The 22596-nt window shown below is 36.2% G+C and overlaps 1 protein-coding gene across 15 annotated transcripts in view; it reads right to left on the minus strand.

Moving 5' to 3' along the window:
* FOXP2 (forkhead box P2) overlaps positions 1-22596 on the minus strand; it is a 396471-nt gene that overhangs the window by 323917 nt on the left and 49958 nt on the right. For 10 of the 15 annotated variants that reach the window (XM_072917772.1, XM_072917766.1, XM_072917762.1 and 7 more), the window contains exon 2: positions 11253-11392. The gene's annotated coding sequence lies outside the window, so the exon portion shown is untranslated. 15 annotated transcript variants of the gene reach the window in all.

Raw genomic sequence — 22596 nt, forward strand, 5'->3', positions numbered from 1 at the left:
ACTAGTGAAGAATTTTGTCAAGGCATCTCAGAAGACAAGAATAACTATATAAATTGATCAATTAAAAAAAAAAAAGAATCCACTGAGACCTAGACTTATAATATTTGTTATTCCTTTTCACTGAAGTAAAATATCAGCAAAAGCACAAAGTGAAACTAAATGGCTTCCTATTTTCTTGCATATTGAATTATAGATGATCTTTACCTTCTAAGGTGAAATTGCTTCATTGTATTTCCATAATCTGATTCTATCCTGATTGTCTATTTGATCTTTAGCAGATCATGCTAAACAAGCAGAAGAAAAAAATATTTTTCAATGCACAGGCTGTGAAGGTATTAAAAACTACTGCCTCTGGATTTCATATCCAGAGGTTTTGTAGAAACCCTCCATTAGTTTGTCCATCTTTGATGCATATGTAGTGTGGTCAAGTTAATGCTGCTATTGAAACCTAGAATTTTGCATTTCTCAAATGAAAATGAAAATGCAAAAAAGCCCAAATATTGCATCTACAGGAGTTTTTCTGCATTTAAATTCCCAGGTTCCTTTTAGGGAAAAAAAGGGAAAAAGTCCTTAAGGCAATATAAGCACTTAATCCAACTCAAATACTAAAGAGGACATAACCTTTTAAATCATCTTAAATATTTACGATGCCATAAGCTCTTAAACTTCCTGGAATACTTAGCCTTCCTTAAAACCTCACAGTACTCAAAGTCCCTTGAGCAACGTAAGCACCTAAACCACTTCAAATCCTTTCAAAGGACACAACCTTTAAACCAACGTTGTGTCTAATTTTTAGAAATATTTTTGTTTCTTCAGGCACAATTCTGCCTGGTTTTGTCCACAAATCATGTAACTATTCAAGTACTATTCACATGCCTCCGTTGACACAATGCTTCCATCAGATGGTAGGCCTATGCATGGAAGATATAAAGCACCCTGCCAACACTGGGAAAGTCAATGCAAGTAATGGAAAAGATTCCCTTGGTTCTAGACCTGGCCAGCTTCAACTTCACTGAAAGAGAAGTAATAGAAACAGAAGACAGTCACCAAAGACATTGCAATACCTTGTTCATATCTTTACGCGATGCCTGTCAGTGACTCAAACTAGGTTCATAATATTTCCCCATTAGAGCTTAGGATAGCAATCAAGGAATTGCAAAAAACTGACATCTTCAACAACAAATGTGTGGGAATCCAGCAGCAAATCGTAGGAATAGAGCCAGAATGCAAGCCACATTTAAGAAGTACTCACCTAACATGTTACAACCACACACTACTTCAGCACTTTAATTCTTCAGGATGGTGTCACTTCCCCATTCATTTTCTGACCTGATTTATCTTTTTAACAACTGTTTGGTGAATTAAGTCATTCTGTTTCTTTCCTCCATAAGCCCTTTAAATAAGTCTGGAATGAGCCGAAAAACATTTCAGGGTAAAGCAACCTCATACAAGTGCGAGAGGCAAAAATCCTTCTCTTTCCAGAAATCACAGTTCAGACTTTCAGTGTTTCCTATAGCCTAGGAAAGGAATCATCTGTGTTCCACTTTAAGGATTTTACTTTTGATTACATGAGTGAGCAGAACATTAAGTGAAACTTAGTGCCACAATTGCTCTAAATTAATTGAGAAAAACTATAAATACTTGATTCTTTAAATTTTTTATTTCACATGACAAGGAGTAAATAGTAGGTCAGTCAGGTTGTTTGTCCATGGGAAGCAAATAAGAGATATCTATCTTCGGACCACACCTGAAAACACATTTGCCAGACTTCTGCATGGCAAGCAAGGTTACTGAATCTGAAAATATTTTAAAATTATTTTTGTATTAATCATAAGCCATGCCAATTAAAGTGCTGTATCCATCAATGAGTAAAATATTTGAAATATGCAGATCAACATTAACAAATTTACTGTTATGCTGACGTTTCAACATCTTGAAAATATGTTTGGGACTGCCTCTAGAGTTCTATAAGGCAATGGCTTAAGAATTTTGAAGAATCTGTATTTATGCTGAGCCTGGTGAGCAACTACAATGTTGTGCAAAACACTATAAAGTCCACTTTACCATTTTTTAAAATTTAATTTTTACCTTGATCATTTTATCAATGAAATCAGTTGGTGTTAAATATTGATTGCCTCATCCTATAGTGGCTGAGCTAACACTACTGAAAGTTAATGGGTATTTCATAACTAATGCCTTCCTGTCATCCAGTTGATCTCAAACTGGTTTCCCTGAATTGTTACCAACTCTTCTTTTTCTCCTTTTCCTTGGTATCTTCTTACATATATTTACAAAGAGCTTATTTTTACATTCCAGGTTACCCAGTTCCATCCATGAGCATGAAAAATGCAAAAAATTTTCAGCTATTTACGTAAGTACAATCACTTAAAAAATAATGCTAAAATGAGAGGAAGTTTTAATTGTTAAACAGTAGGCTACAACGGAAACATATGCTGGCTTTTGATAAACATAGTAACATAGTATTTGAATTTTGAGCTTTGGCACCTGGGGCACTTAGAAGCATCATCTTACTAATTCACAGTGTGCTACCAAAGCAACTACCAGCTGAGTTTGAAGAGCACAGGAATGGGTTAAGTCATCCTCTCAGCATGTAATCTCATGAGAACAGGATATTGGCTGATGGACCAAAAGCAAAGACTTTGATAGCCAAGAGCATGTTTAAATGCCCAATGAAGAACTAGAGTTACGTACACACCGACATACAACTTATTAAAATAAAGAAACCTATAGAAGATTACAGTGAAAAGATTAAATTTGGCTTTCAGTATTAACTTCTATTTATCTCCTAGCTATTGATAAACAAGGTATAACTTTATAATTGATTTTTTTATCATATAACCATAGAAACGGCAGTTGAAAATTACAGCCCTCCACTGGTCATCTAGTTCTCCTCTTAAGAGATGTGTTCAGTCTCCCTTAGAAATTTGAATAAAGAAGGTGAGATCACCTTCTTTAAATGATAGTTTCAAAAAGTGGAAATATTACATTACTCAGAGACATGAAAGGGTGGAGTTTTTTTACAGACTTATTTATGACAAGGATCCCCATGGTCTTTTATAATTAAGAAAACATCAGCATTAAGAAATAGTAGAGCACAAGAAAACTGGCCCTGCACAACAGAACAGCTGGAGCTGAACACATTACACTCATGTGGCATGTGCTTCAAGATACTTTGCTTTGTACTCTTGCGTAGGTTTGGTCCATTCTTCAAACACTTGCCCTTGTTTAGCTTCACCATCAGGAAGGTTCAATGGGAGGCTAGACTATGATACTTTTCAAGTACAGTCCTGATTTGAACTAAAACACTAGATGATGCAGAAGCCAATTAATACTAGGATGGCAATCATTCTTTTCTCAGTATAAGACCACATTATTTTTGTTTTCCATGGCTAATTTCTTTTCCCATGGCAGATTTATATCTTTTCTCTCTTTAGAAAAGTATTTTCAGTCATATGGAGGAACTCAGCTTCATAAGCCAACTCAAGAACAGGAGCAACTCATTTGCAGACAATGAAGAGCTTTGTTATTTAGCTGTAGGGCTTCAAAATGAATTTCTCCAAAGACGCAGGAGGTCTCAATTTCAAAATACCCAAAGGCTTCTATTTCATCATGAATTGTAGAGGACTTCTCAGTAATGTATGCATGTTAGGGGATTTAGAATGATAAACCTCAACATGCATGCATCAAATTATTGCAAAGTCAATTAAAATTTATCTAGAAAAATCTGATCAGTCACTGATTTTTGCAGGTCAAAAATTAGAAGTACATCCTGTACTAACATATGGCTGGGGATTGCTCATATGAGTGCACAGTTTCAGATAGTCCATCTGGAGCCCATCTCCCCCATGTTTAACAGTTTCACCAGAAACAAGAACTGAGAGATACTGACCTCTGGGGGAAGGTTGATGACCTTGATTCTGCTCTCAATAATGTCTCAGAAACCACTTATCATATCTTGCAAAAATACAGGTATAAGATGCACCCCGTGAATCAAAATACCATTTAACTGCTCCACTGAAGAGCTCTTTCTCCCTAAAAGACCTGATGACAGACCATTTTTTCCCCTGGGCTAAGATATCAGCAAAAACTGTGATTCTTTCTCTGTCAGGGTAAAATTAGGGGAAGGAGGTGGAGAGAAAGGGGATCAAATTTTAGTTTTATTCCACTGATGCTGCCGCCTGTCAGTAAAAGATGAAGGGCTGAAATCCCATCAGTCTGGATTTGCAGATCTGAGGAGGAAGAATTAGTATTTTTCTGTTTTTCAGAAAACTCCTTGATGTATGGCTTCATTATTGAATGTTAACAGCTTCGGTTTAAATTACAAATGAGGTTCTATTAGCATAACCTATACTTGGTTTCTATTAAAAAATATGATTTTCGCCAAAATTGTGTCAGTTGAGAACCTACATGTTTTCATTTGTGGCTACAGATAAAGGAGAAAAGCAATTTTATATTACACTAACTCAAAATATGAGGTTTAGAATGGAAAAATATTTAAGAACTCTTTTAAGATACTATGATATCTCCTTCAACAGAAAGGACAAGAGGTGGTCCTAAGGAATGATGTAGCAAAGGCAGCCATAAACAGGCAGCGGAGCTGAAGGGGCAAAACCCAGTGTCTTTTACAATTGTCTCTCCAAAACAATTTTCTAAATGTGATTATTTAAAAAACCCTAAATTGCATCATGGAATAACTGTTTAATTAGCTTTGGTTTCCATCAAGTGTGTTTTCATCAAAATATACTACACAGCAGATGGTTTCTACTCTTTTACTTTTCAACTATAGTGTTTGTGTCTTGCCCTTGAGAAGTTGTTTTTGTCTGTATGTCCTACCGATGGTTTTAACACATAAAAATAGGCTGGTTTTCTTACACACACGTGCATCAGCATATCAGAACTTATGAAATTGTTACGCTAAATGGCCAGGTTCCAATTGCACTGTTTGCACAGTGTTATCTTCTGTAATATTACATAGCACTTTAAGCTGTACAACAGCAGAGATCCAACAGCCTGTGCCAACTATCACTGCAAACAGGCAGGCTGTTTGGGATGATTTTGGTGCTGGAATGCTTATGCTGGAGTTACTGGTTGTCCAGATCAAGTCAATCTGTTTCTCTATGCCTTTTAAGCTCCATATGGAAAATGCTGATACTTCCTGAATTACCTGTGTGAAACAAAGGTACAGTAACCAACTTACCATAAAAATGAGATGGTGTTTCTGCATTCAACCCACCCAAGTCTTAGCAGTGCTCCACAGGGGGCTAAGACTATATTAATTCATTGATGTCTTCTGTAAAGTTCTTTGAAATCCTCAGATTTCAAAGTATATTATTAATATTATTATATGTTGACTTATGCCCCAAAGTATCTCACCATGCTTTGTTAGCTGTATACAAGAATCACTTCATTACCCTCCAAATGCCTCCACCTCTGAAACGTAGCAATGCAGCTGTTTGCCTATAGACAAGAATTCTCTATAAATATTTACTGACCTTCTATGAAGAATATTCTCTTCCATTCAAAATGTATGTTTCACACCATTTCCAGTTCCTGAACAGCTCAATGCCAGGGAACTGTAACTGCATGCAGGACACCAGACTCCATTAAAACATCATTTTAGCAAAAGGTATCTGCTTAGCTGGCATCCTTATTTAGCCTATCTCCCATCTTTCCCTCACACCACAGGAAGATCTCACAAATCAAAGTATTACGACTCTACCTCTCACAAAGGAGAAAATGAATGAAATTGACAGTCAGAATGGCATACGGTCCAATCAATTGGTGCTCTCAAACAATTCAAATTAGATTCCGGTTTGAATCTAATCCAAAATCCTCAAGAAAAGAGACCTTATATAGGCTGAAGAAATGAAGTTATGTTGGCAAAAACTTTTCTTTTCTTTCTTGTTTATCTGCAACCTGAGACAAGATGCATAGCACATAGGTAGTTTTAGAACCACTATCCACACATATTTACACTTTCTAAAAATGCCTGCAAGAGTCAGAACATCTTTCCCTTTTCCCTATTTGAAACTTCAGGTTGCTTTTAAATTTTGAGTCAGAATAACAGTGTGAAAGCAACTTGATTCACTTTCTGCATGGAATGGGATTGAGCCCATGTGAAATTTTCTATTATTAAAAAGCCCCTGCTGACACAGATGCCTATGCTGTGGAAAATACTTGCTCTATTATCTTTGATGCAGTCATTAATGTGTTTCTTGAATAGATACTCTTCAGGTTCTATACTCAGATTCATTCACTGAACCCAGATATTCTCAGCCTGTTGGATCTCCTCAGTTTAATCCTTGAACAGGGTCAGGACAAAGTGTCATAAAATTTACAGTTCAAAAAAAATAGGCACAATTCTTCAGTACTCAAACATCTGCTGTTTAGTGGCACCTTGGCTGAACTGCCCTTTTCATTTTCTCAGAACTAGGGTCTTTTGGGTTGGTTTTTTTTTTTTGTGATAAAGCATAAAACTCTGTTCAAAACTAAACATTCATAAAGTTGCAGAAGGATGGGAATAATACAAATCAAATCCAAATAAAGTCAGACAATTAAAAAAATAAAAATAAAGCCTATAACACTTGTTTCAGCTACAAAGAGACAGCTTGCCAGCTTTGGTGAAGCTTTATGTATTTACCAGTGAGAATCTTGGCCAGCAAGTACTGATGTAACAGTGTTTCTAAGGGAAATATTTTGTTCTTGTTTAGAGCACATAACTTAGTGATACTGCAATACAAACATTGGTGAATGTTATTTTGTGCAAATATTAGAAGGAGCGACAGGGAAAAAGAAAGTAAGTACAAATTATAACATGAGGTTGTCTCCATTCTTTAAACACTTTCTTTAGGCCGATTTCCAACACCCTTACTAAAAAAAAAAAAAAAAAACCAAACAAACAACAAATTGCTTCCTCAGCCAAATGTAGATTCTAGGAATCAGCATTTGCTGTAATTTTGTGCTATAACACATGCATGCTGCTACTGTGCAATACTGAACTAAATGTACCACTTTAAATAACAGTGAAAGGATGGAAACAAAATGAAATATACACCTCTAATACAAAATGGAATATTCAAAGCAAAATTATAAATGAGAGAAAAATTTTATACACCCCACTAAGGGTTAATTACTCAACCATGAGTGGAAGTACAGAAATAGTGCTTACCATGAGCAGTCCTGTGCATTTCTGAACAACAGGACAAGAATAACTAAGACCATCTTTGAAGCATATTCAACTGTTGCCCATAGTCTCATCACAGTGATGTTATAAGTCTAGCTCTTCCAGGTAATAATTCAAATACATGGCAGTTAGGCATAAAAAGATACTTGATAATAAATTACATCACAATTTCTATGTCATATGCCCACATTTTAGCCAAAAAGTAAATAGAGCCAACACAGATTCCTTATAATGCCTTTTAGATAAATTCAAGTATTCCATGACAAGAAAGTGCTCCCCACATACAGCCCTTACCCATGAGATGCGGGCCTGAAGAAGGTGCTATAATATCCTGGGTTAGCCAATGTAGTTGCCATTAGCCAAGTATAGACAACAGTTTAAATTACTAAGGAAATCTAAAATACTTCAATACAAATGGAAAACAGCATTTCATCACAATCTCATTTAAAGAACACATAATCAAATTTAGTTGACAGTAGAGCAAATTGTTTCAAATTGGAAAACCACCTAAATTCTTGCTCTTAATTTAAGTGAGAATGCATTTTTGTCTCTTATATTAGCACCAGATTTTTTCAATCATCTGTTGCAAGCTAAAATGCCAACAACAATGCCAGATTCTCACAATATATCCCTTTTATTGCCTTACTAGAAATTAAGTAATGACACAGAGTTAAAACATTCACATTTCTTAACCTAGAACCCAAATGTCAGAAAACACCCAAAATCTATTAATAATTTGCAGTTAATATTAAAATGGCATTTGAAATTCATTGTTTTAATGGTTACAAACAATATCTAAAGAGATACAGAAAATGTCCTTCTAATAAGCTTGTACATATCAGCTTAACCATAAAGAAATAATTTTTTAAATAATTTTGTTTACTAGTATGAAAGCAGTATGCTTTTGTGAATGTCAGTGATAACATTTCTGCCTCTCAAGTCTCAAATGTCACATGAGAAGAAATGTATCTGTCTTAATGTTTAATAGAAAAGTTAAAAGTCTAAATTTGTGCCAGTCACCCTAGGTTGCTTTTATTGCGAGTGACAGGAAATAGGCATCTCTAAAGAAGGAATTGTCTTATCTAAAGACAGAAATAGAAAGAGGCTATGGGAATCCTCCCCTGGAAGTTTCCATGTCTCTTCACTGACTAAAGAAGCCTATGGTGACCAGCTCAGATTTATACCACCTATAGGTTTAGATGGCTAACATCATGGGAAATTAATCCCATTCTTGACACCCTTCTCAAACAGCATTTGGGAAAAGTAAGCATAAAATACAGAAAACCAGAATTAACAACAAGTGTAAGAATCAAAATACACTGTCCCAGAAAAATTGAAAAAACAAGACCCTTTTGTGAAAATAGCAGGGGATCTGTAAATTTGAAATGTCATACAGCGTTTGATCTCCAAGCCAGGACAGACTCAGTCATTTCTAGAAGATTAAGAATATACAAGGACTATTTTCAGAATATGCTGACAAAGTAATATGCCTCCTCTGTGTATGAGTAAGCAGCAATTTTCAAAAGCTTATAATTCAGTGCAATAAGGACAGACATTCAGAGGCATGGCAAAAGACACATCTTATAGCCCATTAAAGCTTCCCTTTCAAATTCCAAGTCCTCTCTCAAAAGCAAAGAAGAGGTCATAGACCTTTTTTTAGACTGTTTTATTTTCCATTTTCAGGAATGATAAACCCATCTCACAGAAACTTTTGCAAAGACATTCAGGCTATAGCAAAACTGTGGGCAGAAAATGTCTGCCAAATTTATCTAAGTAAAAATTCACAAAAGCTGACATCTGAAAAGGAGAGTCCCTTGCTTCTAAGTATTTCAAAACACAATGAAGCCCCTCAATCACATTCATAGAAGACAGAAGGCTACGTTGTCAAATCTCACTGTACATTTGCCCAGTTTTTATATGTTTACACTGGCATCCTCTTTAAGTATGAACTGTCTCAGAATAGCCATTTGCAAGTAACTGAAAACAGAGCTTATAATGAAATTCTTAGGTTACTTTATAGGTTTCATTGTTCTCTAAAATCTTCAGGAAGACACCTATTTCTATTGTGGATTAATGGTTCTCACCTGTAAGAATTTGTTCCTAGTTATGTCTTATTTTTGTCCAATCACAAAATGATACTAAAAATGTATTATTCTTTCCATGGATCAAGTGAAAGAGATGCTACTTTTAAAAATCTAAAATCCTCATCATGTGACTGTCTACATCACGTGAAACCTGGTGCTAATTCAAAGCTAAAGGATAATTTCACAGGCGTCAATGTGATTTTCATAGTTACAATCACAAGTCTTTAAATATAATTTAACACATTTTAGAAAGCTTGCAAATTCTGACATGTCTCATTTTTGCCACAACTTAAGTAAACTACTAAACTGAATAACTAAATACTTCAAAATAGAAAAAAAATTTAAATTATTGTCAAAACATAAAATAGCAGAATATTTATGATTTTGCTTACCTATAAATATTCCCAAAATCATGGAATAACTAGATTGGAAGGGACCTCAGAAGCTCATTGAATCTAAACCTCTATCAAGCAGGGTCAGATACAGCAGGCTGCTTGTTCATTTGGGTTTTGAGTATCTCCATGGATGGAGATTCTATAACCTCTTTGGGCAAGCCTCTGCAGTGTTTGACCATCCTCAAGATAAGGAAGATTTTTTAATACTATTTTTCAATGGAAACATAATTTAATAATCTGTATGCAGCTTGTACCCACTGCCTGTCATCCTGTCACCAGGTGTCAATGAGAGAAGTCTAGCTCTGTCTTCTTTACACCCTCCCATCTGGTATTTACTGTGAGAATGAAATGTTACTTAATTTCACTGTTCAGGAGACAAGGATCTTGAGCCTAAATTAGTCCAACCACTAACCATTCGATATCACCCAACCCACATGTCATGTTTGGTGCTATTCCAAATCAGGCTGCCATCTTCAGAATTCAGAAATTATGTATGTATGTATGTATGTATGTATGTATGAATTACACAGCATCATGCCTGCACTATAAATCACGACATGACACCTGCTTACTTGCTAGCCACTTATGACCATTTACTGGTTTTGGAGACCTGAGTTTTAATTTACAAGGGACACAAAAGACCGCAGTATTGCAGCATGAAAAGCACAAGAAAACACTAGTTCCCCATTAGATAGTAAGTAAGGGTATCTCACATATGTTTTAACTCTTATAAATGGCAAAGCACTAAAAATATCTACAAGGTCTGAGACTATTGCTCACCAAGGAATTTAAGCAGCAGAAACTAGCACAGCTGCTATCATGCGCTCCCGCACACTTCTGGCTGCTAATTCCCACTCACATCACCCTTTGTACCAGTGACAGCCCATGGATGGCCATATGGGAGAAGGCTGGGATAAACCCAACTGAAAACAAAACCAAACAAATAATTTGCTATTTTCAGTCTGATCCATTCTCCAAATTTACAAACAGCTACATGTGCTGAGTGAGGGAGAATGACAATATGGGGAGGAGAAAAGAAGCTGGCACGGCGCCTTACACAGACGTGCCAGGTTAAAGTATTCATTGAACATTTAGGCTAAAGCTAAGCAGTGAACACAAGCTACTCAGAGTAATACTGCATTCCTCAGGCACTGCTTCCAGAATGATGGATTGGCTTCTGGAGATACCTGCCCCTCTTCTGAGGGTAAGCAGAATCTAGAATGATTGAAATGCAGCTACTTAGTTTCTATGTATCTAAACTGACCAATAGCTAGATAAGTAGAAAATGGTAGAAAACCAGGTTTTTGATTCTTACAGCACTTCAATCCCATTAACAATTGCCATTTGGAAAAAAAATAATTGTAGCATAGCTACAATTGTAGCACAGCTTACTATAGCTTACCCTTACATCAAAAGGGCATGTATTTTCTGCATGGTCCACAATTTTTTCCTAAACTGTATTTTACATCTATAAGCAATATGTTTCAGTGATGGGGTACTGCATTACTCCCACAGGGCATATAAATCCACAGTAGACATATAGCCACAGTTCAATTATAAATCACTTACATTTCTTCAGTCACTTTGTTGCTTTGCTGTGCTGTGGGAAGGTCTTTTTCTTTTTGCTCAAACTGGTCCTCCTTCCAGAAGTGTCTGTCACGTCTATGGCAGATAAGGAAAAAATGTCCTTAACTTTCACTTGAAGTTATCTAAGGGTAAAAAGGGAAAGGAACACGGTAAGTACAAGCATCCATATCGTGTTTTATTGCAAGGTATTACAACCATCTCTTTAAAACACACTTCAGTGTCATCCTTACACACATGTATTGCACACCTAGGAGAAAATCACACACATTTCAAATCTTTCTTTCTTTGTATGAGACAGGTGAAGTAGTCACTACTCCTAGAGCAGCCACCTGCTTCACTTCTGAGATTAATAATTAAATGATTGTGTCTTTGAAAAAGCAAGTGTACAAGTTAAAAGATTATTTCACATTATTGATTATTTATTTTGTATCACAAAGACCCTGTGAATACTTTTGGCTGGGATCAAGTACGAAATCACAATTTGTTGGGCATAGGTTCACTATAAACCATTCTGCCTAGCCAGTACTAATAAACATTCTAATCTGAATCTTCTGTTAAACAAAACAGTTCTCTATTTCACTACATTTTACTGCTCAGAAAGTGAGACTTGGGGCTCCTGATAGGTCTCATTACAATTTCTTAATGAAAACTTAAAACTCACCACTCCATCAGAGTCAAATCTATAAATTAAATGCTAAAAATTATTTATAAAATAAAGGACAAAGTGTAACATGTCATTTGCCACTGCATAAACCCCTATCTTGAAAAGCATGCTCCACTCTCTTGTCCAACACAGAACACAAAAAAAGGGAATTACTTAGCAAAGGTTCAGAGGAGAAAACATACAGGATCAAAGGCTTAAAACAGTTTCCATATATGAAGAAGAATTCATTGTGCTACCAATATCCAGACTGGAAAAAAGCTGATTTAAGGAAGGGCATGATAGAAAACAACAGAATTCCAAAGACAGAAAGACAGCACAGACATTGTATGTTCCCTATCCTTTGAACTCAAGAACTACCTAAAAAAAGCCAAGTTCAGAAGAAAAATGGAAGTTTCTTCTCCACAAATTGTGTCACGGAATTGTGAATTTCTTCCCAAGGATGTTGTTTATGCAAGGAGGAAGGTCGAGGTATCCTCAGAAGACAGCCATCACTGGAGATGGTGACAGCCTAAGAGAACCATTGGTCTGAACTAGGATGAGCACTCCTATCTCCTTGTACAGTCACTTATGTTAGTGCTAATTCAACAAATTTTTATCCATTTTACACTGATCTATTCATCACTCACAGTAATGGAAATTACTGCTATTAGGTAGAGGGAGTCTAGTCTTAGTTGCATTTGAAGTACAGGCTAGCTCCTTTTGAACACCAAAGTGAAATCCCATGGTTCTCTGTACTTTACTATATGCTTAATAAATTTGATTGATTTTTCCAAAACACCATCGCCACTGGAAAAAAAATAATATCAAATGTGGTAGCAAAGTCTTACTGTAAAGCAGAAGTAGCATTCCTCTCCCCCGTCCACAGTCCCAGAGCAGCCAGGGCAGAGGGCTACAAAGCAAGGTTCTGCTTCTCAAGTTGTTCACTGGTCTCAGGGGTCTGAGTCTAACTTCATCCATATGTTCCCACTCAGTTCAACACTTATATAAATGCAGGTCAGCATCTCCATTTCCCAAGTTTCATCTCAAAGTAAACCTTAAAAATCATACACTCTGTATTCCAATATCTTCTCTTTTGCTTTAATCTCTAGGATACAGCAGTGTTTCTGATTTATTTTGGGTAAGTGCAGATCAATTAAAATTCCTTCAGGGAAGCCTTCTGAACCAGCAGAAAGTGAATGACTGTCATCAGGAACAAACAGTTTTTGCTGTCATGGACTGGCATGTCATACTTATGAGAAAAAACTATGTTAATTAATTCTATCCTTACCTACCAGGTGTACCAAAGGAATATAACCAGTCCTTTCTGCTGTCTTACTAGATACAGATCTATGTGTCTGTGAACCAAGTATGCCTATATGTAGAGCTGTGCATTGGCACGTTTTATGAAGAAGCAGCCTGTACTAGCACAAAAAACCATAGCAGGACAGAAATAACTTTGTTCAGACATCAGTATGCAACCAAAATCCCTTTTGCAGGATGCATGAATTAATGCCCTCAAATATCACCCAAAACCCAGACATTTTCCCAGTATATCTACATACATACCTATTCATTAACACTCTTTTTAGACCCTACAGTGAGGAATTCGCATAACTGACACCTTTTTTTGGCCAGTTTGAAATACTGGATCAAAGTATGTTTACTGTTCAACCTATTCTCCTCTCTGAAAATGAAGAGTCTGCTACAATGTTTGCTGTTCTATTTGCTTCAGCAGCTTAAATGGCTTCACTGAGGATGAAAGGAAATTCACCATACAACATGCTAATGATCAAAGACTCATGCACCACTGGCCTATAGCAACATTTTAGGCTACCTCTTCTATTATTTGTCCAGCTTTTCTGTTTAGAATGTTAAGGGTAGGAATACAACTAGACAGCTCAAAAAGTATTCAAGGTCTGTTTGATATCCTTCACATCACTTTGATACTAACTATAAATCAGGGCAAGCTGTACTAAACAAGAACCAAATGTTTTAGCATTGATATATGAGCAAGGATAAGCTTCTTGAAAAATGACAAAATTTAGAGACATGGGTTCTAGGTATACTACAGAAGGTAAAATATTATTTCAGGATAAACCTATTGAAAACAATTTGACAGTAGCAATAACAAGTCAGAATTATCATCACCACTAAAACACCAAGAAAAAAACACAAGAACAGGTGGCTACCTACTGGTTGTCAAATAAAAGCATTGATTTTTACTCTTTCCACATGTGGCTTCAAGTTATCATCAACAAGTTTACAAAATCTTCCCATGAATATCATCTTGACTCTCTCAAGCAAGTGCACATAAAGGGGGAAAAGTTGATACACAATTGTATCTTTCTAATGCAAGCATTAGAAATCAACAGCAATCCCAAAAAATTGTGTAAACTAAGAATGCTTTCTTTTAAATCATTTGTTATATAATCTCACTTGAAGGTTAAATAAGCATTCATGCCAGCTTTAAAAAATTATTCTATATATTCCTTAATTCAATTATACCTGGTAGAAATCCACTTATATCAAAGATACATGAAGAAGTTTTTACATTAAGTATTTTTTAGATTTTTTTTTTTAATTTCCGAAACAGCACAGTGATACAAGTAACCTAGAGTTTTAAATACACAAATATATTTCAGAGTACATACATATTAATTTGGGATACTAAAAGCTACACTTGTGTGCAGGCTCACACAATTCCCATAAATTACCTGAGATACAAAGTAAAAGCTACATATCATAATGTGATCTTATTAGCGTGACAGTCACAGGACTTTTTTGGCAATTCATAAACATACAGCTGCATTAGAAAGCCATCCCAAATAAGCACTGATAAAATATATTATCTCTTGACTGTCGCATATTTTTAGAGTTTTAGAGTTAGAGTTGCTAAAGAAAAATGCATTGGAGAAAATAAGTATTTCAGGACTATACAAGGAAGTTTCTTAATTATTTTGGGATTAATATGATATGAAATTTCATTTTTGTAGATAAGCATACTATTAATTTTAATTTCAATACCTATAGCCTATTTGGTGTAACTGAAGAAAAAAACAGAGTAGAATGTGGCCTGATAGCATAGTATATAAAATCAAGGACTGGACTGGAGTTTTGATTTTGTTTTGCTTTAAGATTGAACAATATTTACTCTCATTTCTAATTGTATAGACTGCCTAATGCAGTATTACAATCCTGTGTCTTTAGAACCATGTTTAACTAAAAGCCTTTACCCAAATATCTTATCTCAAAAACATAAACTCACAAAAATAATTATGGCTTTGTTAATAAATGCCAAAAATATTTTTAAGAAAGATGTATCAAAACAGTGACAAAAGATATAAATATATCTGTACTGAAATCTCTTCCAGCTGTTCTTTGGTAACATTGTCCTAATCTGGAAACAAGACAATGAGTAAACAAGAGATCAACCATGATGTAAATAATTAAAGCAATAAAGGTGTTATATTGCAAACTTCTCTAAAAGTTATGTTATTAATATGAATGAAGCTGTTTGGTTTGCCTGCAATTTAAGAAACCTCATTAGAGTATGATAAAAAAACCCAGTGCTTCAGAAACATTCAGTTAGCAGTACTTCCCTTCTCCTACATAATAAAAAAAGAAAGGTAGGACAAATTATGTATCTACAGGTAAAAGGATCTTTCTACTATGCATCAGTGCCATGAAGATAATAAAAAAATCTTCCTTACGTTTTTATATAGATCTCCTACAGGAGCTGAAAAGACATGCTAAAATTTGTAATATTTTAACATCTATTCCTCTCATCAGTTGTATACCAAATTCTTCAAACCTTCTGGATTTGGCTTATCATTAAGATTTATAGAAATATTCCTCATTTCTCTTGTAGATTTAGTCAATACTTATTTAAAATATATCAACCAGAAATACAACCTTAAACTGAATTGCAAGAGGATAGAATGGCATGAAAGCAAAAGGAAGACTTATGTCTAATAATTCCTTGCATGGCTACCTATCCACCATCCCAAAGAAAATAATAAATATATTGATGAGAGATGGATGAGAGAAGATACAGGCTGACTAGCTCTACCAGGCAATACACCAACCAAGATACAATACTGGATTTGGAACAAACACATGTAATTCTTGTTAAATTGCTGTTAAACTAAAATCCAAGCTTGGGCAAGTTCAATAGATAGTGGTAAATTTGTATAGTACTTCTTGTGGTAAATATGTCTGGAAATATTTTACCCCAGTCATCACCAGGGGGAAAAGTGCCACCTCCTTTCCCCCATATTCCTTCCAGCTCTATCTGCCCTTCTCTTTCTAACATTAGGCTGTCATTCAACACAGAGACATGCAGCAGGAGCTGAAGAAATGAATATTGAGCAGTTCAGTGTTATTCCAGAAAAGGAGCATCACACACAATTCAGCCCATCAGGGTTATGCAATCAACACCAATACAAATGTGGATGGTAGCAGGAATTCAAGTTTGGTTTTTAATCCACCTTATTGCTAACAAGTTTGCATCCCTGTCACTTGAGAGAAGGCTACTCATTAACGTCCAGTACTATTATGGCGCAGCAGCATTCCTGGAATACTGACAGGGGTGTAAAAGATGTCTACAGAGAGAGAGGTGAGATATTCCATAAAATTCCATTTGGCTTTTTTTCCCCCTCTATTTCTCCTTTTTCTCTTCTCTCCCACTATCCATTTTGTTGAAAACACTGTCCCCCTATGCAGCTCTATGAGGAACACAACACATGCATGGAGCCAGCAGGGACAGCAAGACAAGAGGCGAGCAGGCAGTGACAGCCGGGATCCCTCCCTGTCACCTTAGGCAACTCCAGAGCACCATGGGCTTAGGCAGGATGGAATGAGAGTCAGTGGTGCTGAAGCTAGAGCTACAAGGGCATGAGGTTTTAAAAACAGATTATGGGTGATGAAACTCTGGACACTGTGGCAGGCCAGACAACAGGAGCATATGTTTATTTGAGGGGATGATTTACATTGTTATGCAGAAAAAGGTAGGGTTTAACTAAAAATGTTAACATGTTTGTCTGTGCTTGATCTCATAGACCTATTTGCTTCTGAGTGCTGTAAATAGGATGACATCCTTGGGATATCTTTAAATTCAAAATTTTACTTCTGAACTTTGGCAGATTGGGACACAAATGTTCATTTACACAGGAGATTTTCTAGGAGAGTTAGGTTTATTTTATTGCCTTCTTTTTATTGACTGGTATATATTTCTCTCACAAAGCAGTGAAATTACTTTTTTGAATAACTGCTATTTGTACTGTCTACTTAATTTCACACATACAGAGTGTACAGCAGTCTGGTGGCAAAGGTAAAATTTCCAGAAAATGCAGCAGCATAATGACTTAAACCTCTCTAATCTGGAGCCCTAGCAGCCCAAACTTCCCTAACCTTCTTCAGCTCCCCCTGCAGAATCTCACTTCTCCCTTGTGCTGACTTCAAAACAGTCCTGCAAAACAAGTGAACAACTTTTGACCAAAGCACAGTCATCCTTGCGAGGCAAGAGAGGAGCAAGGAGACGTAACATGGATAAGCTGAGACCACACAATTGTGATGTGGCACAGCTCACTCCACTGTGGAACTCAGCCTGTGTGTCTTGGAGTGTAGACTGATGAACATTTCTTCCAGTGGCAGAAGCAAGACCAATACCACCTCACCCTTCCCAGCACTGGCCACTGAACTGTGCCAAAGAAGTCATGCATGGAGCTACATATCATCAGCCATACTGAGAAACTAACCTAATTAAAAGTAAACTGACTAAATAAAAGCTGCTTTCAAACTCACAGAGTCCACCAGACCCACAAAACACTCTATGAACATTTTTAGAGGTATAGAAATGTGAAGGAACCAAAAAATGCTTAAGCCAGTCCTACAGCATTTACCACACCATGATCTGATCAGCCTACGGAGTCCACAGTCAAAAGCTATCAGGTATCACTGCGGCCTAGCAAGCACCCTCATCCCCGGGTGCCTCCCCCTCCACTCCTCTCAAGCCTACGAAGACACACCAAAAAGAAGCGCAAAGACCCACAGCACAAATGAGAAGTGTAGTCCTTGGGACACAGGTGTAGGCTCTGTGACAAAGACAGCCTGCAGAAGGGCAGCAAGGACTATGGCATTAACACTTAGCAGCTGCTGGGTTTAATTTACATGTCTTAGAGACTTGGGGCCCATTATTAGAGTGGATGTACACTGGCTTGGCATGCTTTGGTTTATTATCATTACATTTGTACATAGGTATGGACACGCTTATGTTCGATAGCCTAAACAGTCCATCGTTAGTATTTGTATCATACACTGAAAACTAAATCCAAGTCTATTTTTTGGCCTTAAGATTGAACAACTTTTTTAAATTTCCAAAAGGAAACCCTACATTCTACTTTATATCCCTTCTCATTTTAAAGATATTTGATTCTTACAATGTATTTATCACTTTTTTTTTTCCAAATGACATGGCTGCACTGTATCTAATATGAAGTACCTAACTTACATAAACATCATCTACATCATTTAGAGCACACAAAAAATAATTGTGGTTCATCATTCTATTAAATTATTTTACACTTTTAATGAGTTTTTTGTTGTTTTGTTTTGTTTTTAATAGATGCAGAAAGGCAATCATTAAATTAAACCTTACTATGAGCTATCAGTTTGTAAACAGAGCAGCAAAGTATGGTATGATGCAACTCAGAGTTCAAGAAATTCTGGGGTTTATATTCAATAATTTTCAGTTCAGTTATATATTAATTTTCCACACATTTAAAAACTAATAATTTAAAAAGACCTTAGAGAAAATGAGGAAAATATTTTATCTGTATTTTTCTTCCAATTCCATTTGGACAACAGTATTTCCTTAATGTAGCCTATTCACTGCTGGATATGTAATTACCTTCAGTTCATAGTCTAGACATTAATTCTTTCGTAGTATTTAAGACTCCTTGTAACATGCTTGCTGCTTTAAGTAAGCAAGGCTAAATCTTGACCAGATAAATTAGCGAAGAATGCAATAAAAGCTGCAATAAAAGAACTTTATCCTCCAAACCTTCAAGTTGCTGCTAAATGAGATTTCTTTGAAATGCAGATCAGTTGAACTAGATTAGTGAATTTTAGCTCCTGTCAACATCATAACAAAATACAAATACAATTGTTCACTGGCCTTATCTCCATGCTTCCATCTGCTGCCTTGTTATTTACTTTCCTTGATTTACTATGCAGATCTAAATAAGACACATCAAGGAGGGCTTACAACACAATGGCTTCTTAAGCTTTACATCAAGGTATTTGAAACTGAAGCCCTGAAAGGGCTGCCATCAAAGACATATCTCTAATGAACTTCCATATCAGAGAGGTTTGGTATTTAATACTGCTGTGAAAAGAAAAAGCTACAAATCAGAATGGCCTATGAAGGAAAATGTCTGCAAATCTTGATGAGATTAGCACCTACCAGAATTAATATCCCAATAAAAATGATATCTGGTTCACTGAAGAGTTAAAATTCCAACCTTTGCAAAAATAATGCCTAGTGTCAGAATGGGAAAACTCAGCTGACAAGGTTGAAAGGTCAGAGGAGTATTCTTTTTTCTCCGCAAAATGTTCAAAAAGTGGTTTTGCTTGTGGTTTGATTAAAATACTGTTGACAAACTAGCCATGGAATTAAGTCATTAACAGGCAACAGCGCTACTATGGTACTTTTTGCAACAGTGGAATTTTACAGTATCTTTTAAAAATTAGCAGCAAAGTCATGGCAAAATAACATAATCTAAAATGACAGCATGCAACAATCCTTCATCAATTTTACTATTTCCCTTTCTCCCCCACAGCAATCTATGGCAGTGCAGGATAAAATCTTCTGTCAGTTTGTTTAAAAAAAATCCCTAAGTGCCATTTCTATTACATGCCACAGCCCTACTTGTGAAGTGTAATAAACAAAGAAGTTTCCTCCTCATGATTTAAGCTCTCTTTACATACCTGATAGATTAAACAAATATGAACATCTTAGAGTTTCCAAAGCTCAGGCATAACCTTGTTAAGTAAACCCCTAGTTCTTGCAATGTGCTGCCATTTGACAGGAATTTTTTTGCTGGGCACTGAAGTACATAAACAAATGATACTTTTCTTTCTTAAGAAAACATTTCAATCATTTATGTTCTTCTATAGCAAGGGAAGATCCCACAAGCATGTTCTGTACTGTGGATCAATCAGCTCCAAACCGAAGTAGACATGTTGTATGCTCCAGTGCCTGGAAATCATGCTGCAGGCTCACCAGATGATGAAAACAGAGGTATGCAGCATAGGGGAGCCCCACATGGCACCCAATGGCTTCTGGGCATGTCAAACTTCACAACTACCCTACAGTCAATGACAGCAAACACCTTCCCTTTACTTCTTGCCTCCAAACATGTACTTGTCTTTCTACCCTCCTTCCAAATTGCAGGCAGTCTTCTAGAAACAAAGCCCCCAAACAGAAGCAGCATCCCACAGCTGCACTGCAGAAACCACAGTTTTCTTCTTGCTGTATTTCACTTCGTACAGGATATGTTCCAGGCTTACTTATGGCCAAAAGAGACCATTACCTTTCCTTGCTTAATGAAATGGCAAAACAACAGATTTGCATACATAGAAGCAGGTGCTGTAACAGGTTTGACGACTCTTGACCTAAAGCACCTAAAATGATTTATCAGCAACAGCTGCCCCTAAGGTATTTGGGCTCTGACGGACAGTCAAAACTTCACCATCTGCACCACCGTGTGTTAAAAATGACAATCTGAATTAAAAGCTGGTCAAAAAATCTCATATAACTAATGCCTTCCATATCCTCATCCATATGTTGAATTCCCAAGATACACAACACTTAGATTATCTATTATAAATACCAGTCTTTGAATTTAAATAAAACAATCTAGAAAGATGTGAAAATAAGCGTGTAGCAGTTGCTACCTATTCACAAAACAACTACTCAAATAATACTTTCAATGTACATGTATTAGAAATGCTTCTATGATTTCACACCATGACATATACACCTCTTTTTTCAAAGTAGCATTATACCTTTTTATCAGAATTAAAAAGTAGCTATAAATATCTACATAGGCTAATATAGGGCCTTTCTTGAATGCCTTGACAAAAAACTCAACTGAAAGCAAAACATCTCACAGCATCTGTGTGTCCTCTGCACAATGAAGGTATCCCAGGGTAGTGAGGTTTGCACTTTGTGTTCTGATTTTTCTGTGGGAAGGGGAAATGTGTTTTTTTTTCCCCCAGACCAGAGGAAGGAACCTGAGAGTCTGAATACGACCCTCTGGTGAACACAGTGACTTGTTCTGGAGCTATGTTAGCAGAAGGTAGTACCATATGCCCCGAGCCCCAACTTGGATGCTCTTTCTGCAGTCTAATGTGCTTGTCAAAAGATGTTAAAATCACAGATTTACTTTCTCTGGATATATTTTCTTACTGTAAAAAGCAAAAAGGAAGGCAAATAAAATGTATTATGACTTTAGACTAGCATCCAAAATGTACTTCCTTCAGTTAAAACTGCAATATCTTTTTCTTTATCAGTGAATAGTTTCTGATGTATTTAACATTACAGCTATCTTGTGTTTGATATCAATCAGTTATTGTAATTCTTAATGATTATAAACTACATTCTAAACTTCAGCATAAATAATCTTCCTTCTCATACAAACGAGGAAAAATACAGCTCATTATCTGGAAATGACTGAAAATTACCGAACTTTGTTCCACTTTGAATTTCACTGAACTATTAATTATTTAATTTTAAAGACTCAGAACACTAGACATCTTACCAATGTAATATAGGCAGGAAAATTACTAAGATAAGAAAAAAGTAATCCACGAAGTACATACTGGAAGCAAATCTAAAGTAACTAAAAATGTGCTCCACAGCATTTCTAAAGATAACTTAAAATGTGGTGGCACACATTTCCTTCAGCTCGAATTTTGGCCTTTAGTTTTTAGAAGAAACATAAGTATTTTCTAAAATATATATTATGCAAATAAATATACTTGCAGGCACTGCTGAAAGACAGGAGGTAGTTTTTTCTCAAGTAAATCATAAAATTATCTTCCAGAATTTGTTAAGATTCAATTATCTTTCAAACAGTTACAATTTCTTGCAAAAACAACGAAGATTTGAAAAAAATAAGCTTGATTTATTTACTTGCTAGGTTGTAACTGTCTGTTGAGAGATATAGGGATCCCCTCAAGAGCATAAATATTTAGACAAATTTTAAAATGCGTATTATATACTTGACAGAAGGTATTTACATGACAGCCCAAAGCTTAAGCAATCTGATATGAAATATTTCCCCATAAAACAAAGTCAAGATAGAAAAAAAGTGCAGCTCAGCCACATAAAGAGGCTTGAGATTAAAAACATAAGCATTTAGAAAGAGATTAGCAATATACCTGTTTGCGTCAAAATTGTGATAACCTTCATCCCACTTCCCAATTCACTGGATCCTATGCATGAGTTGATGAAAATAGAAGATGAGCAGCAAACAGCATTCACTGGGTGCCTTCTTTTCCAAAGCTGTTTAATTGCCTGCTCGTTATCTGCTGCCCTCTGCTCCCAGCGGTGCCGTGTGCCAGGCGTGCAGAGAGGCCCCGGCAGGGCAGGGACGCCCATGTCGCCCAGCCACCACGGGC

The sequence above is a fragment of the Taeniopygia guttata genome, chromosome 1A, assembly GCF_048771995.1.
Source record: "Taeniopygia guttata chromosome 1A, bTaeGut7.mat, whole genome shotgun sequence".
Classification (NCBI taxonomy): domain Eukaryota; kingdom Metazoa; phylum Chordata; class Aves; order Passeriformes; family Estrildidae; genus Taeniopygia; species Taeniopygia guttata.